The sequence below is a fragment of the Triturus cristatus genome, chromosome 11 (assembly GCF_964204655.1).
Source record: "Triturus cristatus chromosome 11, aTriCri1.1, whole genome shotgun sequence".
Lineage (NCBI taxonomy): Eukaryota > Metazoa > Chordata > Amphibia > Caudata > Salamandridae > Triturus > Triturus cristatus.
In genome coordinates this window covers 937,870,001-937,887,512 of record NC_140594.1, presented here as the reverse complement: position 1 = coordinate 937,887,512, position 17,512 = coordinate 937,870,001, and the positions used below count along the sequence as shown (strand labels likewise).

Here is a 17,512-nt window from a genome sequence, read left to right as displayed (position 1 = left end):
CCGACAACATCTTGCTTTAGCTTTATGATGTCAGCTTGCTAGGCAACAGAGTGGCCCTCATGTCAGACAACATCTGATTAGCTTTATGATGTCAGCGCACCACTGGACCAATTGTCCTTGTGGCAGCTGACCACACAGGAGGATGAGATCAGAAGTTATGCAGTAGGTTACTATCTGTATTCATGACTACAAGGCAAGTAGGAGGAGGAATGGTAAAGGACTCTGAACCACTCAAAGCACTGGGGCCTTTTTGAAAGTCGGATGGAGATACATAAACAGATTATCCTTAACAATCCATCTTGAGTATCAGAGTCCAACATACGGAGTGCAGGAGAAGAGGTGAAATGAGCTTCCTTCCGTGAGAATGTAACACGCTCGTTCTGAAATGAGGTAGTACATTTCAGCCTCAAAGGCAGCAATTTGCTCGAATGGAACATTGCTAGTTCCAGGATCTAAAGCAGGCTTTAGTAGCGTTGGAGACAGCCGGGCTTTTATGAATTATTATGACCAACACAATGTGATCCATATTACTTTCAGCTTGACAGAAATTCTATTCAGGCACAGTCTCCCACTACAAGCTAGTGAGGACATGCTGATGCTGTGAACTTTTTAATGCCTAAAGGAATGATTGGGAGTTTTACTTACCATATAAATTGGTAAAATGATGCCGTATGCCAGAAGACTTCCTTTTTTTTTTTCCTTCAGTCTCGGCAATTCAGAGAAACTCGGTTGTGAAACACTGCCACCGGTGGTCATTCAGTATAATCTGCAGATGGAAAAGTCCACTGTTGGCACATTTTCTATAAGCAATACAAAAAAATCTTGATTTTTATAAAGGGTAAACAGATCAATACTATGGAGTCTTTTATTGTGAAAATCAACAGCTCATTAGAAAATCAAATCTCAATTTTAGCTTTTTATCCTCACATACTTCTCTGCATCCCTTGCCTCATTTGCTAAAACTCTCTAAACAACTGTAGCGCGTACATTAGGACATAGATCAATAGATGTTTTTGCCAGCCAAGTGGCAGTGAACCATTCTCACTTCTTTTGTTTTAGGATATGGTACACCAGTAGCAATTAAGCCAGCTGATAAGTTGAGAGTAAGGGTTATGCCACAGTTCATGGGAATAATAAAAACTATGAATAGCATAATGACCATCTCCATTTTAGCCAATTCCCACCACTTCAGAAATGGTGAAGATGACTCTTATCCTCAAACGTACGTTGATACAAAATGAGAAGTCTCAAAAACTTTCCTAATTTCTTTCATCTTAGTTTTCAGTTGGACATCCTGTCCACCCTGCTACTCATTTAGTTACCAACATCAATGTATCCTACTGCTTGTTAGCCAACAGAGTGGCCCTCATGTCCGACAACATCTTGCTTTAGCTTTATGATGTCAGCTTGCTAGGCAACAGAGTGGCCCTCATGTCAGACAACATCTGATTAGCTTTATGATGTCAGCGCACCACTGGACCAATTGTCCTTGTGGCAGCTGACCACACAGGAGGATGAGATCAGAAGTTATGCAGTAGGTTACTATCTGTATTCATAACTACAAGGCAAGTAGGAGGGGGAATGGTAAAGGACTCTGAACCACTCAAAGCACTGGGGCCTTTTTGAAAGTCGGATGGAGATACATAAACAGATTATCCTTAACAATCCATCTTGAGTATCAGAGTCCAACATACGGAGTGCAGGAGAAGAGGTGAAATGAGCTTCCTTCCGTGAGAATGTAACACACTCGTTCTGAAATGAGGTAGTACATTTCAGCCTCAAAGGCAGCAATTTGCTCGAATGGAACATTGCTAGTTCCAGGATCTAAAGCAGGCTTTAGTAGCGTTGGAGACAGCCGGGCTTTTATGAATTATTATGACCAACACAATGTGATCCATATTACTTTCAGCTTGACAGAAATTCTATTCAGGCACAGTCTCCCACTACAAGCTAGTGAGGACATGCTGATGCTGTGAACTTTTTAATGCCTAAAGGAATGATTGGGAGTTTTACTTACCATATAAATTGGTAAAATGATGCCGTATGCCAGAAGACTTCCTTTTTTTTTTTCCTTCAGTCTCAGCAATTCAGAGAAACTCGGTTGTGAAACACTGCCACCGGTGGTCATTCAGTATAATCTGCAGATGGAAAAGTCCACTGTTGGCACATTTTCTATAAGCAATACAAAAAAATCTTGATTTTTATAAAGGGTAAACAGATCAATACTATGGAGTCTTTTATTGTGAAAATCAACAGCTCATTAGAAAATCAAATCTCAATTTTAGCTTTTTATCCTGACATACTTCTCTGCATCCCTTGCCTCATTTGCTAAAACTCTCTAAACAACTGTAGCGCGTACATTAGGACATAGATCAATAGATGTTTTTGCCAGCCAAGTGGCAGTGAACCATTCTCACTTCTTTTGTTTTAGGATATGGTACACCAGTAGCAATTAAGCCAGCTGATAAGTTGAGAGTAAGGGTTATGCCACAGTTCATGGGAATAATAAAAACTATGAATAGCATAATGACCATCTCCATTTTAGCCAATTCCCACCACTTCAGAAATGGTGAAGATGACTCTTATCCTCAAACGTACGTTGATACAAAATGAGAAGTCTCAAAAACTTTCCTAATTTCTTTCATCTTAGTTTTCAGTTGGACATCCTGTCCACCCTGCTACTCATTTAGTTACCAACATCAATGTATCCTACTGCTTGTTAGCCAACAGAGTGGCCCTCATGTCCGACAACATCTTGCTTTAGCTTTATGATGTCAGCTTGCTAGGCAACAGAGTGGCCCTCATGTCAGACAACATCTGATTAGCTTTATGATGTCAGCGCACCACTGGACCAATTGTCCTTGTGGCAGCTGACCACACAGGAGGATGACATCAGAAGTTATGCAGTAGGTTACTATCTGTATTCATGACTACAAGGCAAGTAGGAGGGGGAATGGTAAAGGACTCTGAACCACTCAAAGCACTGGGGCCTTTTTGAAAGTCGGATGGAGATACATAAACAGATTATCCTTAACAATCCATCTTGAGTATCAGAGTCCAACATAGGGAGTGCAGGAGAAGAGGTGAAATGAGCTTCCTTCCGTGAGAATGTAACACGCTCGTTCTGAAATGAGGTAGTACATTTCAGCCTCAAAGGCAGCAATTTGCTCGAATGGAACATTGCTAGTTCCAGGATCTAAAGCAGGCTTTAGTAACGTTGGAGACAGCCGGGCTTTTATGAATTATTATGACCAACACAATGTGATCCATATTACTTTCAGCTTGACAGAAATTCTATTCAGGCACAGTCTCCCACTACAAACTAGTGAGGACATGCTGATGCTGTGAACTTTTTAATGCCTAAAGGAATGATTGGGAGTTTTACTTACCATATAAATTGGTAAAATGATGCCGTATGCCGGAAGACTTCCTTTTTTTTTTTCCTTCAGTCTCGGCAATTCAGAGAAACTGTTGTGAAACACTGCCACCGGTGGTCATTCAGTATAATCAGCAGATGGAAAAGTCCACTGTTAGCACATTTTCTATAAGCAATACAAAAAAATCTTGATTTTTATAAAGGGTAAACAGATCAATACTATGGAGTCTTTTATTGTGTAAATCAACAGCTCATTAGAAAATCAAATCTCAATTTTAGCTTTTTATCCTCGCATACTTCTCTGCATCCCTTGCCTCATTTGCTAAAACTCTCTAAACAACTGTAGCGCGTACATTATGACATAGATCAATAGATGTTTTTGCCAGCCAAGTGGCAGTGAACCATTCTCACTTCTTTTGTTTTAGGATATGGTACACCAGTAGCAATTAAGCCAGCTGATAAGTTGAGAGTAAGGGTTATGCCACAGTTCATGGGAATAATAAAAACTATGAATAGCATAATGACCATCTCCATTTTAGCCAATTCCCACCACTTCAGAAATGGTGAAGATGACTCTTATCCTCAAACGTACGTTGATACAAAATGAGAAGTCTCAAAAACTTTCCTAATTTCTTTCATCTTAGTTTTCAGTTGGACATCCTGTCCACCCTGCTACTCATTTAGTTACCAACATCAATGTATCCTACTGCTTGTTAGCCAACAGAGTGGCCCTCATGTCCGACAACATCTTGCTTTAGCTTTATGATGTCAGCTTGCTAGGCAACAGAGTGGCCCTCATGTCAGACAACATCTGATTAGCTTTATGATGTCAGCGCACCACTGGACCAATTGTCCTTGTGGCAGCTGACCACACAGGAGGATGAGATCAGAAGTTATGCAGTAGGTTACTATCTGTATTCATAACTACAAGGCAAGTAGGAGGGGGAATGGTAAAGGACTCTGAACCACTCAAAGCACTGGGGCCTTTTTGAAAGTCGGATGGAGATACATAAACAGATTATCCTTAACAATCCATCTTGAGTATCAGAGTCCAACATACGGAGTGCAGGAGAAGAGGTGAAATGAGCTTCCTTCCGTGAGAATGTAACACGCTCGTTCTGAAATGAGGTAGTACATTTCAGCCTCAAAGGCAGCAATTTGCTCGAATGGAACATTGCTAGTTCCAGGATCTAAAGCAGGCTTTAGTAGCGTTGGAGACAGCCGGGCTTTTATGAATTATTATGACCAACACAATGTGATCCATATTACTTTCAGCTTGACAGAAATTCTATTCAGGCACAGTCTCCCACTACAAGCTAGTGAGGACATGCTGATGCTGTGAACTTTTTAATGCCTAAAGGAATGATTGGGAGTTTTACTTACCATATAAATTGGTAAAATGATGCCGTATGCCAGAAGACTTCCTTTTTTTTTTTCCTTCAGTCTCGGCAATTCAGAGAAACTCGGTTGTGAAACACTGCCACCGGTGGTCATTCAGTATAATCTGCAGATGGAAAAGTCCACTGTTGGCACATTTTCTATAAGCAATACAAAAAAATCTTGATTTTTATAAAGGGTAAACAGATCAATACTATGGAGTCTTTTATTGTGAAAATCAACAGCTCATTAGAAAATCAAATCTCAATTTTAGCTTTTTATCCTCACATACTTCTCTGCATCCCTTGCCTCATTTGCTAATACTCTCTAAACAACTGTAGCGCGTACATTAGGACATAGATCAATAGATGTTTTGGCCAGCCAAGTGGCAGTGAACCATTCTTACTTCTTTTGTTTTAGGATATGGTACACCAGTAGCAATTAAGCCAGCTGATAAGTTGAGAGTAAGGGTTATGCCACAGTTCATGGGAATAATAAAAACTATGAATAGCATAATGACCATCTCCATTTTAGCCAATTCCCACCACTTCAGAAATGGTGAAGAAGACTCTTATCCTCAAACGTACGTTGATACAAAACGAGAAGTCTCAAAAACTTTCCTAATTTCTTTCATCTTAGTTTTCAGTTGGACATCCTGTCCACCCTGCTACTCATTTAGTTACCAACATCAATGTATCCTACTGCTTGTTAGCCAACAGAGTGGCCCTCATGTCCGACAACATCTTGCTTTAGCTTTATGATGTCAGCTTGCTAGGCAACAGAGTGGCCCTCATGTCAGACAACATCTGATTAGCTTTATGATGTCAGCGCACCACTGGACCAATTGTCCTTGTGGCAGCTGACCACACAGGAGGATGACATCAGAAGTTATGCAGTAGGTTACTATCTGTATTCATGACTACAAGGCAAGTAGGAGGGGGAATGGTAAAGGACTCTGAACCACTCAAAGCACTGGGGCCTTTTTGAAAGTCGGATGGAGATACATAAACAGATTATCCTTAACAATCCATCTTGAGTATCAGAGTCCAACATACGGAGTGCAGGAGAAGAGGTGAAATGAGCTTCCTTCCGTGAGAATGTAACACGCTCGTTCTGAAATGAGGTAGTACATTTCAGCCTCAAAGGCAGCAATTTGCTCGAATGGAACATTGCTAGTTCCAGGATCTAAAGCAGGCTTTAGTAGCGTTGGAGACAGCCGGGCTTTTATGAATTATTATGACCAACACAATGTGATCCATATTACTTTCAGCTTGACAGAAATTCTATTCAGGCACAGTCTCCCACTACAAGCTAGTGAGGACATGCTGATGCTGTGAACTTTTTAATGCCTAAAGGAATGATTGGGAGTTTTACTTACCATATAAATTGGTAAAATGATGCCGTATGCCAGAAGACTTCCTTTTTTTTTTTTCCTTCAGTCTCGGCAATTCAGAGAAACTCGGTTGTGAAACACTGCCACCGGTGGTCATTCAGTATAATCTGCAGATGGAAAAGTCCACTGTTGGCACATTTTCTATAAGCAATACAAAAAAATCTTGATTTTTATAAAGGGTAAACAGATCAATACTATGGAGTCTTTTATTGTGAAAATCAACAGCTCATTAGAAAATCAAATCTCAATTTTAGCTTTTTATCCTCACATACTTCTCTGCATCCCTTGCCTCATTTGCTAATACTCTCTAAACAACTGTAGCGCGTACATTAGGACATAGATCAATAGATGTTTTGGCCAGCCAAGTGGCAGTGAACCATTCTTACTTCTTTTGTTTTAGGATATGGTACACCAGTAGCAATTAAGCCAGCTGATAAGTTGAGAGTAAGGGTTATGCCACAGTTCATGGGAATAATAAAAACTATGAATAGCATAATGACCATCTCCATTTTAGCCAATTCCCACCACTTCAGAAATGGTGAAGAAGACTCTTATCCTCAAACGTACGTTGATACAAAACGAGAAGTCTCAAAAACTTTCCTAATTTCTTTCATCTTAGTTTTCAGTTGGACATCCTGTCCACCCTGCTACTCATTTAGTTACCAACATCAATGTATCCTACTGCTTGTTAGCCAACAGAGTGGCCCTCATGTCCGACAACATCTTGCTTTAGCTTTATGATGTCAGCTTGCTAGGCAACAGAGTGGCCCTCATGTCAGACAACATCTGATTAGCTTTATGATGTCAGCGCACCACTGGACCAATTGTCCTTGTGGCAGCTGACCACACAGGAGGATGACATCAGAAGTTATGCAGTAGGTTACTATCTGTATTCATGACTACAAGGCAAGTAGGAGGGGGAATGGTAAAGGACTCTGAACCACTCAAAGCACTGGGGCCTTTTTGAAAGTCGGATGGAGATACATAAACAGATTATCCTTAACAATCCATCTTGAGTATCAGAGTCCAACATAGGGAGTGCAGGAGAAGAGGTGAAATGAGCTTCCTTCCGTGAGAATGTAACACGCTCGTTCTGAAATGAGGTAGTACATTTCAGCCTCAAAGGCAGCAATTTGCTCGAATGGAACATTGCTAGTTCCAGGATCTAAAGCAGGCTTTAGTAACGTTGGAGACAGCCGGGCTTTTATGAATTATTATGACCAACACAATGTGATCCATATTACTTTCAGCTTGACAGAAATTCTATTCAGGCACAGTCTCCCACTACAAACTAGTGAGGACATGCTGATGCTGTGAACTTTTTAATGCCTAAAGGAATGATTGGGAGTTTTACTTACCATATAAATTGGTAAAATGATGCCGTATGCCGGAAGACTTCCTTTTTTTTTTTCCTTCAGTCTCGGCAATTCAGAGAAACTGTTGTGAAACACTGCCACCGGTGGTCATTCAGTATAATCAGCAGATGGAAAAGTCCACTGTTAGCACATTTTCTATAAGCAATACAAAAAAATCTTGATTTTTATAAAGGGTAAACAGATCAATACTATGGAGTCTTTTATTGTGTAAATCAACAGCTCATTAGAAAATCAAATCTCAATTTTAGCTTTTTATCCTCGCATACTTCTCTGCATCCCTTGCCTCATTTGCTAAAACTCTCTAAACAACTGTAGCGCGTACATTATGACATAGATCAATAGATGTTTTTGCCAGCCAAGTGGCAGTGAACCATTCTCACTTCTTTTGTTTTAGGATATGGTACACCAGTAGCAATTAAGCCAGCTGATAAGTTGAGAGTAAGGGTTATGCCACAGTTCATGGGAATAATAAAAACTATGAATAGCATAATGACCATCTCCATTTTAGCCAATTCCCACCACTTCAGAAATGGTGAAGATGACTCTTATCCTCAAACGTACGTTGATACAAAATGAGAAGTCTCAAAAACTTTCCTAATTTCTTTCATCTTAGTTTTCAGTTGGACATCCTGTCCACCCTGCTACTCATTTAGTTACCAACATCAATGTATCCTACTGCTTGTTAGCCAACAGAGTGGCCCTCATGTCCGACAACATCTTGCTTTAGCTTTATGATGTCAGCTTGCTAGGCAACAGAGTGGCCCTCATGTCAGACAACATCTGATTAGCTTTATGATGTCAGCGCACCACTGGACCAATTGTCCTTGTGGCAGCTGACCACACAGGAGGATGACATCAGAAGTTATGCAGTAGGTTACTATCTGTATTCATGACTACAAGGCAAGTAGGAGGGGGAATGGTAAAGGACTCTGAACCACTCAAAGCACTGGGGCCTTTTTGAAAGTCGGATGGAGATACATAAACAGATTATCCTTAACAATCCATCTTGAGTATCAGAGTCCAACATACGGAGTGCAGGAGAAGAGGTGAAATGAGCTTCCTTCCGTGAGAATGTAACACGCTCGTTCTGAAATGAGGTAGTACATTTCAGCCTCAAAGGCAGCAATTTGCTCGAATGGAACATTGCTAGTTCCAGGATCTAAAGCAGGCTTTAGTAGCGTTGGAGACAGCCGGGCTTTTATGAATTATTATGACCAACACAATGTGATCCATATTACTTTCAGCTTGACAGAAATTCTATTCAGGCACAGTCTCCCACTACAAGCTAGTGAGGACATGCTGATGCTGTTAACTTTTTAATGCCTAAAGGAATGATTGGGAGTTTTACTTACCATATAAATTGGTAAAATGATGCCGTATGCCAGAAGACTTCCTTTTTTTTTTTTCCTTCAGTCTCGGCAATTCAGAGAAACTCGGTTGTGAAACACTGCCACCGGTGGTCATTCAGTATAATCTGCAGATGGAAAAGTCCACTGTTGGCACATTTTCTATAAGCAATACAAAAAAATCTTGATTTTTATAAAGGGTAAACAGATCAATACTATGGAGTCTTTTATTGTGAAAATCAACAGCTCATTAGAAAATCAAATCTCAATTTTAGCTTTTTATCCTCACATACTTCTCTGCATCCCTTGCCTCATTTGCTAAAACTCTCTAAACAACTGTAGCGCGTACATTAGGACATAGATCAATAGATGTTTTTGCCAGCCAAGTGGCAGTGAACCATTCTCACTTCTTTTGTTTTAGGATATGGTACACCAGTAGCAATTAAGCCAGCTGATAAGTTGAGAGTAAGGGTTATGCCACAGTTCATGGGAATAATAAAAACTATGAATAGCATAATGACCATCTCCATTTTAGCCAATTCCCACCACTTCAGAAATGGTGAAGATGACTCTTATCCTCAAACGTACGTTGATACAAAATGAGAAGTCTCAAAAACTTTCCTAATTTCTTTCATCTTAGTTTTCAGTTGGACATCCTGTCCACCCTGCTACTCATTTAGTTACCAACATCAATGTATCCTACTGCTTGTTAGCCAACAGAGTGGCCCTCATGTCCGACAACATCTTGCTTTAGCTTTATGATGTCAGCTTGCTAGGCAACAGAGTGGCCCTCATGTCAGACAACATCTGATTAGCTTTATGATGTCAGCGCACCACTGGACCAATTGTCCTTGTGGCAGCTGACCACACAGGAGGATGAGATCAGAAGTTATGCAGTAGGTTACTATCTGTATTCATGACTACAAGGCAAGTAGGAGGGGGAATGGTAAAGGACTCTGAACCACTCAAAGCACTGGGGCCTTTTTGAAAGTCAGATGGAGATACAGAAACAGATTATCCTTAACAATCCATCTTGAGTATCAGAGTCCAACATACGGAGTGCAGGAGAAGAGGTGAAATGAGCTTCCTTCCGTGAGAATGTAACACGCTCGTTCTGAAATGAGGTAGTACATTTCAGCCTCAAAGGCAGCAATTTGCTCGAATGGAACATTGCTAGTTCCAGGATCTAAAGCAGGCTTTAGTAGCGTTGGAGACAGCCGGGCTTTTATGAATTATTATGACCAACACAATGTGATCCATATTACTTTCAGCTTGACAGAAATTCTATTCAGGCACAGTCTCCCACTACAAGCTAGTGAGGACATGCTGATGCTGTGAACTTTTTAATGCCTAAAGGAATGATTGGGAGTTTTACTTACCATATAAATTGGTAAAATGATGCCGTATGCCAGAAGACTTCCTTTTTTTTTTTTCCTTCAGTCTCGGCAATTCAGAGAAACTCGGTTGTGAAACACTGCCACCGGTGGTCATTCAGTATAATCTGCAGATGGAAAAGTCCACTGTTGGCACATTTTCTATAAGCAATACAAAAAAATCTTGATTTTTATAAAGGGTAAACAGATCAATACTATGGAGTCTTTTATTGTGAAAATCAACAGCTCATTAGAAAATCAAATCTCAATTTTAGCTTTTTATCCTCACATACTTCTCTGCATCCCTTGCCTCATTTGCTAAAACTCTCTAAACAACTGTAGCGCGTACATTAGGACATAGATCAATAGATGTTTTTGCCAGCCAAGTGGCAGTGAACCATTCTCACTTCTTTTGTTTTAGGATATGGTACACCAGTAGCAATTAAGCCAGCTGATAAGTTGAGAGTAAGGGTTATGCCACAGTTCATGGGAATAATAAAAACTATGAATAGCATAATGACCATCTCCATTTTAGCCAATTCCCACCACTTCAGAAATGGTGAAGATGACTCTTATCCTCAAACGTACGTTGATACAAAATGAGAAGTCTCAAAAACTTTCCTAATTTCTTTCATCTTAGTTTTCAGTTGGACATCCTGTCCACCCTGCTACTCATTTAGTTACCAACATCAATGTATCCTACTGCTTGTTAGCCAACAGAGTGGCCCTCATGTCCGACAACATCTTGCTTTAGCTTTATGATGTCAGCTTGCTAGGCAACAGAGTGGCCCTCATGTCAGACAACATCTGATTAGCTTTATGATGTCAGCGCACCACTGGACCAATTGTCCTTGTGGCAGCTGACCACACAGGAGGATGAGATCAGAAGTTATGCAGTAGGTTACTATCTGTATTCATAACTACAAGGCAAGTAGGAGGGGGAATGGTAAAGGACTCTGAACCACTCAAAGCACTGGGGCCTTTTTGAAAGTCGGATGGAGATACATAAACAGATTATCCTTAACAATCCATCTTGAGTATCAGAGTCCAACATACGGAGTGCAGGAGAAGAGGTGAAATGAGCTTCCTTCTGTGAGAATGTAACACGCTCGTTCTGAAATGAGGTAGTACATTTCAGCCTCAAAGGCAGCAATTTGCTCGAATGGAACATTGCTAGTTCCAGGATCTAAAGCAGGCTTTAGTAGCGTTGGAGACAGCCGGGCTTTTATGAATTATTATGACCAACACAATGTGATCCATATTACTTTCAGCTTGACAGAAATTCTATTCAGGCACAGTCTCCCACTACAAGCTAGTGAGGACATGCTGATGCTGTGAACTTTTTAATGCCTAAAGGAATGATTGGGAGTTTTACTTACCATATAAATTGGTAAAATGATGCCGTATGCCAGAAGACTTCCTTTTTTTTTTTTCCTTCAGTCTCGGCAATTCAGAGAAACTCGGTTGTGAAACACTGCCACCGGTGGTCATTCAGTATAATCTGCAGATGGAAAAGTCCACTGTTGGCACATTTTCTATAAGCAATACAAAAAAATCTTGATTTTTATAAAGGGTAAACAGATCAATACTATGGAGTCTTTTATTGTGAAAATCAACAGCTCATTAGAAAATCAAATCTCAATTTTAGCTTTTTATCCTCACATACTTCTCTGCATCCCTTGCCTCATTTGCTAATACTCTCTAAACAACTGTAGCGCGTACATTAGGACATAGATCAATAGATGTTTTGGCCAGCCAAGTGGCAGTGAACCATTCTTACTTCTTTTGTTTTAGGATATGGTACACCAGTAGCAATTAAGCCAGCTGATAAGTTGAGAGTAAGGGTTATGCCACAGTTCATGGGAATAATAAAAACTATGAATAGCATAATGACCATCTCCATTTTAGCCAATTCCCACCACTTCAGAAATGGTGAAGAAGACTCTTATCCTCAAACGTACGTTGATACAAAACGAGAAGTCTCAAAAACTTTCCTAATTTCTTTCATCTTAGTTTTCAGTTGGACATCCTGTCCACCCTGCTACTCATTTAGTTACCAACATCAATGTATCCTACTGCTTGTTAGCCAACAGAGTGGCCCTCATGTCCGACAACATCTTGCTTTAGCTTTATGATGTCAGCTTGCTAGGCAACAGAGTGGCCCTCATGTCAGACAACATCTGATTAGCTTTATGATGTCAGCGCACCACTGGACCAATTGTCCTTGTGGCAGCTGACCACACAGGAGGATGACATCAGAAGTTATGCAGTAGGTTACTATCTGTATTCATGACTACAAGGCAAGTAGGAGGGGGAATGGTAAAGGACTCTGAACCACTCAAAGCACTGGGGCCTTTTTGAAAGTCGGATGGAGATACATAAACAGATTATCCTTAACAATCCATCTTGAGTATCAGAGTCCAACATAGGGAGTGCAGGAGAAGAGGTGAAATGAGCTTCCTTCCGTGAGAATGTAACACGCTCGTTCTGAAATGAGGTAGTACATTTCAGCCTCAAAGGCAGCAATTTGCTCGAATGGAACATTGCTAGTTCCAGGATCTAAAGCAGGCTTTAGTAACGTTGGAGACAGCCGGGCTTTTATGAATTATTATGACCAACACAATGTGATCCATATTACTTTCAGCTTGACAGAAATTCTATTCAGGCACAGTCTCCCACTACAAACTAGTGAGGACATGCTGATGCTGTGAACTTTTTAATGCCTAAAGGAATGATTGGGAGTTTTACTTACCATATAAATTGGTAAAATGATGCCGTATGCCAGAAGACTTCCTTTTTTTTTTTTCCTTCAGTCTCGGCAATTCAGAGAAACTCGGTTGTGAAACACTGCCACCGGTGGTCATTCAGTATAATCTGCAGATGGAAAAGTCCACTGTTGGCACATTTTCTATAAGCAATACAAAAAAATCTTGATTTTTATAAAGGGTAAACAGATCAATACTATGGAGTCTTTTATTGTGAAAATCAACAGCTCATTAGAAAATCAAATCTCAATTTTAGCTTTTTATCCTCACATACTTCTCTGCATCCCTTGCCTCATTTGCTAATACTCTCTAAACAACTGTAGCGCGTACATTAGGACATAGATCAATAGATGTTTTGGCCAGCCAAGTGGCAGTGAACCATTCTTACTTCTTTTGTTTTAGGATATGGTACACCAGTAGCAATTAAGCCAGCTGATAAGTTGAGAGTAAGGGTTATGCCACAGTTCATGGGAATAATAAAAACTATGAATAGCATAATGACCATCTCCATTTTAGCCAATTCCCACCACTTCAGAAATGGTGAAGAAGACTCTTATCCTCAAACGTACGTTGATACAAAACGAGAAGTCTCAAAAACTTTCCTAATTTCTTTCATCTTAGTTTTCAGTTGGACATCCTGTCCACCCTGCTACTCATTTAGTTACCAACATCAATGTATCCTACTGCTTGTTAGCCAACAGAGTGGCCCTCATGTCCGACAACATCTTGCTTTAGCTTTATGATGTCAGCTTGCTAGGCAACAGAGTGGCCCTCATGTCAGACAACATCTGATTAGCTTTATGATGTCAGCGCACCACTGGACCAATTGTCCTTGTGGCAGCTGACCACACAGGAGGATGACATCAGAAGTTATGCAGTAGGTTACTATCTGTATTCATGACTACAAGGCAAGTAGGAGGGGGAATGGTAAAGGACTCTGAACCACTCAAAGCACTGGGGCCTTTTTGAAAGTCGGATGGAGATACATAAACAGATTATCCTTAACAATCCATCTTGAGTATCAGAGTCCAACATAGGGAGTGCAGGAGAAGAGGTGAAATGAGCTTCCTTCCGTGAGAATGTAACACGCTCGTTCTGAAATGAGGTAGTACATTTCAGCCTCAAAGGCAGCAATTTGCTCGAATGGAACATTGCTAGTTCCAGGATCTAAAGCAGGCTTTAGTAACGTTGGAGACAGCCGGGCTTTTATGAATTATTATGACCAACACAATGTGATCCATATTACTTTCAGCTTGACAGAAATTCTATTCAGGCACAGTCTCCCACTACAAGCTAGTGAGGACATGCTGATGCTGTGAACTTTTTAATGCCTAAAGGAATGATTGGGAGTTTTACTTACCATATAAATTGGTAAAATGATGCCGTATGCCAGAAGACTTCCTTTTTTTTTTTCCTTCAGTCTCGGCAATTCAGAGAAACTCGGTTGTGAAACACTGCCACCGGTGGTCATTCAGTATAATCTGCAGATGGAAAAGTCCACTGTTGGCACATTTTCTATAAGCAATACAAAAAAATCTTGATTTTTATAAAGGGTAAACAGATCAATACTATGGAGTCTTTTATTGTGAAAATCAACAGCTCATTAGAAAATCAAATCTCAATTTTAGCTTTTTATCCTCACATACTTCTCTGCATCCCTTGCCTCATTTGCTAAAACTCTCTAAACAACTGTAGCGCGTACATTAGGACATAGATCAATAGATGTTTTTGCCAGCCAAGTGGCAGTGAACCATTCTCACTTCTTTTGTTTTAGGATATGGTACACCAGTAGCAATTAAGCCAGCTGATAAGTTGAGAGTAAGGGTTATGCCACAGTTCATGGGAATAATAAAAACTATGAATAGCATAATGACCATCTCCATTTTAGCCAATTCCCACCACTTCAGAAATGGTGAAGATGACTCTTATCCTCAAACGTACGTTGATACAAAATGAGAAGTCTCAAAAACTTTCCTAATTTCTTTCATCTTAGTTTTCAGTTGGACATCCTGTCCACCCTGCTACTCATTTAGTTACCAACATCAATGTATCCTACTGCTTGTTAGCCAACAGAGTGGCCCTCATGTCCGACAACATCTTGCTTTAGCTTTATGATGTCAGCTTGCTAGGCAACAGAGTGGCCCTCATGTCAGACAACATCTGATTAGCTTTATGATGTCAGCGCACCACTGGACCAATTGTCCTTGTGGCAGCTGACCACACAGGAGGATGAGATCAGAAGTTATGCAGTAGGTTACTATCTGTATTCATAACTACAAGGCAAGTAGGAGGGGGAATGGTAAAGGACTCTGAACCACTCAAAGCACTGGGGCCTTTTTGAAAGTCGGATGGAGATACATAAACAGATTATCCTTAACAATCCATCTTGAGTATCAGAGTCCAACATACGGAGTGCAGGAGAAGAGGTGAAATGAGCTTCCTTCCGTGAGAATTTAACACGCTAGTTCTGAAATGAGGTAGTACATTTCAGCCTCAAAGGCAGCAATTTGCTCGAATGGAACATTGCTAGTTCCAGGATCTAAAGCAGGCTTTAGTAGCGTTGGAGACAGCCGGGCTTTTATGAATTATTATGACCAACACAATGTGATCCATATTACTTTCAGCTTGACAGAAATTCTATTCAGGCACAGTCTCCCACTACAAGCTAGTGAGGACATGCTGATGCTGTGAACTTTTTAATGCCTAAAGGAATGATTGGGAGTTTTACTTACCATATAAATTGGTAAAATGATGCCGTATGCCAGAAGACTTACTTTTTTTTTTTCCTTCAGTCTCAGCAATTCAGAGAAACTCGGTTGTGAAACACTGCCACCGGTGGTCATTCAGTATAATCTGCAGATGGAAAAGTCCACTGTTGGCACATTTTCTATAAGCAATACAAAAAAATCTTGATTTTTATAAAGGGTAAACAGATCAATACTATGGAGTCTTTTATTGTGAAAATCAACAGCTCATTAGAAAATCAAATCTCAATTTTAGCTTTTTATCCTGACATACTTCTCTGCATCCCTTGCCTCATTTGCTAAAACTCTCTAAACAACTGTAGCGCGTACATTAGGACATAGATCAATAGATGTTTTTGCCAGCCAAGTGGCAGTGAACCATTCTCACTTCTTTTGTTTTAGGATATGGTACACCAGTAGCAATTAAGCCAGCTGATAAGTTGAGAGTAAGGGTTATGCCACAGTTCATGGGAATAATAAAAACTATGAATAGCATAATGACCATCTCCATTTTAGCCAATTCCCACCACTTCAGAAATGGTGAAGAAGACTCTTATCCTCAAACGTACGTTGATACAAAACGAGAAGTCTCAAAAACTTTCCTAATTTCTTTCATCTTAGTTTTCAGTTGGACATCCTGTCCACCCTGCTACTCATTTAGTTACCAACATCAATGTATCCTACTGCTTGTTAGCCAACAGAGTGGCCCTCATGTCCGACAACATCTTGCTTTAGCTTTATGATGTCAGCTTGCTAGGCAACAGAGTGGCCCTCATGTCAGACAACATCTGATTAGCTTTATGATGTCAGCGCACCACTGGACCAATTGTCCTTGTGGCAGCTGACCACACAGGAGGATGACATCAGAAGTTATGCAGTAGGTTACTATCTGTATTCATGACTACAAGGCAAGTAGGAGGGGGAATGGTAAAGGACTCTGAACCACTCAAAGCACTGGGGCCTTTTTGAAAGTCGGATGGAGATACATAAACAGATTATCCTTAACAATCCATCTTGAGTATCAGAGTCCAACATAGGGAGTGCAGGAGAAGAGGTGAAATGAGCTTCCTTCCGTGAGAATGTAACACGCTCGTTCTGAAATGAGGTAGTACATTTCAGCCTCAAAGGCAGCAATTTGCTCGAATGGAACATTGCTAGTTCCAGGATCTAAAGCAGGCTTTAGTAACGTTGGAGACAGCCGGGCTTTTATGAATTATTATGACCAACACAATGTGATCCATATTACTTTCAGCTTGACAGAAATTCTATTCAGGCACAGTCTCCCACTACAAACTAGTGAGGACATGCTGATGCTGTGAACTTTTTAATGCCTAAAGGAATGATTGGGAGTTTTACTTACCATATAAATTGGTAAAATGATGCCGTATGCCGGAAGACTTCCTTTTTTTTTTTCCTTCAGTCTCGGCAATTCAGAGAAACTGTTGTGAAACACTGCCACCGGTGGTCATTCAGTATAATCAGCAGATGGAAAAGTCCACTGTTAGCACATTTTCTATAAGCAATACAAAAAAATCTTGATTTTTATAAAGGGTAAACAGATCAATACTATGGAGTCTTTTATTGTGTAAATCAACAGCTCATTAGAAAATCAAATCTCAATTTTAGCTTTTTATCCTCGCATACTTCTCTGCATCCCTTGCCTCATTTGCTAAAACTCTCTAAACAACTGTAGCGCGTACATTAGGACATAGATCAATAGATGTTTTTGCCAGCCAAGTGGCAGTGAACCATTCTCACTTCT

General features: G+C 40.3%; 1 long non-coding RNA gene across 1 annotated transcript in view; it reads right to left on the bottom strand.

The window, feature by feature from the left end:
* Nucleotides 1-17,512, bottom strand: part of LOC146785707 (uncharacterized) — a 56,375-nt gene that overhangs the window by 22,656 nt on the left and 16,207 nt on the right. The window contains exons 13-25 of the long non-coding RNA XR_014970772.1: nt 17,111-17,263; nt 15,781-15,859; nt 14,367-14,487; nt 12,994-13,149; nt 11,621-11,776; nt 10,248-10,369; nt 8,875-9,030; nt 7,505-7,657; nt 6,132-6,287; nt 4,760-4,914; nt 3,390-3,542; nt 2,018-2,172; nt 646-800 (exon numbers count right to left, since the gene is read on the bottom strand). This is a non-coding gene — a long non-coding RNA (uncharacterized LOC146785707). The remainder of the gene's footprint in view (nt 1-645; nt 801-2,017; nt 2,173-3,389; nt 3,543-4,759; nt 4,915-6,131; nt 6,288-7,504; nt 7,658-8,874; nt 9,031-10,247; nt 10,370-11,620; nt 11,777-12,993; nt 13,150-14,366; nt 14,488-15,780; nt 15,860-17,110; nt 17,264-17,512) is intronic.